The sequence below is a fragment of the Sinocyclocheilus rhinocerous genome, unplaced genomic scaffold (genome assembly GCF_001515625.1).
Source record: "Sinocyclocheilus rhinocerous isolate Xijiao unplaced genomic scaffold, SAMN03320098_v1.1 scaffold42, whole genome shotgun sequence".
Lineage (NCBI taxonomy): Eukaryota > Metazoa > Chordata > Actinopteri > Cypriniformes > Cyprinidae > Sinocyclocheilus > Sinocyclocheilus rhinocerous.
Genome location: NW_015627390.1, coordinates 124,801 through 125,748, shown reverse-complemented (window position 1 = coordinate 125,748; position 948 = coordinate 124,801).

Genomic DNA, 948 nt, shown 5'->3' with positions numbered 1-948 from the left:
ATATATATATATATATAGCATTTGAGTGCATGTATTACGTTAGGTAATGAAATGCTTTAAGTTTAGCTCAAGTGTCTAAATACATTTTGCAACCAGTGTATATGTTCAGACTGTTTAGGTTGATGTCTGTTTATTTCCCGAGGAGCAAAACGTCTTATTGCTCTACCAAATCCTGACAAGGCAATATGAGAAAAAATCCTTCTGCTTTTTTTGGGCTTAGAGAAACCGGCGTGCTCTGTTTTGCATTTGTTTCATATTCAGCTATGAGGAAAATTGAATTTGCGAAACCCTGTTATTAAAAACCGGCAAAGGAAACGCAATATGACTTTTTATTTTGCTTTGTTCATTTTCAATTATTCAAAAAACCCAGCAACTCAGTACCTACTACCTGGCAAAGAGAAAATAGATTTATAGTGTTCATTTGGATTCACGTATCCTCACTTCCTTTTGCACAAAAATACAGTTTTTTAATGCATATTCTTCCTTTATTATTCAGCTTCATTTGAGAGCGTATAAATAGAATGCATCTGAAATGCATGCATTCTTTGTCATCGCATGAAATGAACGACTAAGTGAAATTCTTAGGTTAAGTACATTTAAAAGAGCAGAAAGAAAAGTGGGCCAACAGAGAGAGATAAAGCATCAAATATGCAGGGCTGCTGTCCAGTGTTGGGCAAGTTACTCTGAAAATGTAATCAAATTACTGATTACTCCTTTTAAAAGTAATCAGGTTACTGTTCTGATTACTTTATTTCAAAAGTAATTAGTAATTAGTTACATTACTAGTTACGTTACTTTTTTCTCCATGAAATTTATGAAATCCCAGCATACACGCTCCCGATAAATATTTATTAAAGCATCAACATTCACAGAACACTGTTATTTTAACTAAAGCAAGCGGCTGCTGCCTGCATGGTTTGGCATTTATAATCTCTAAAAGACATCCCA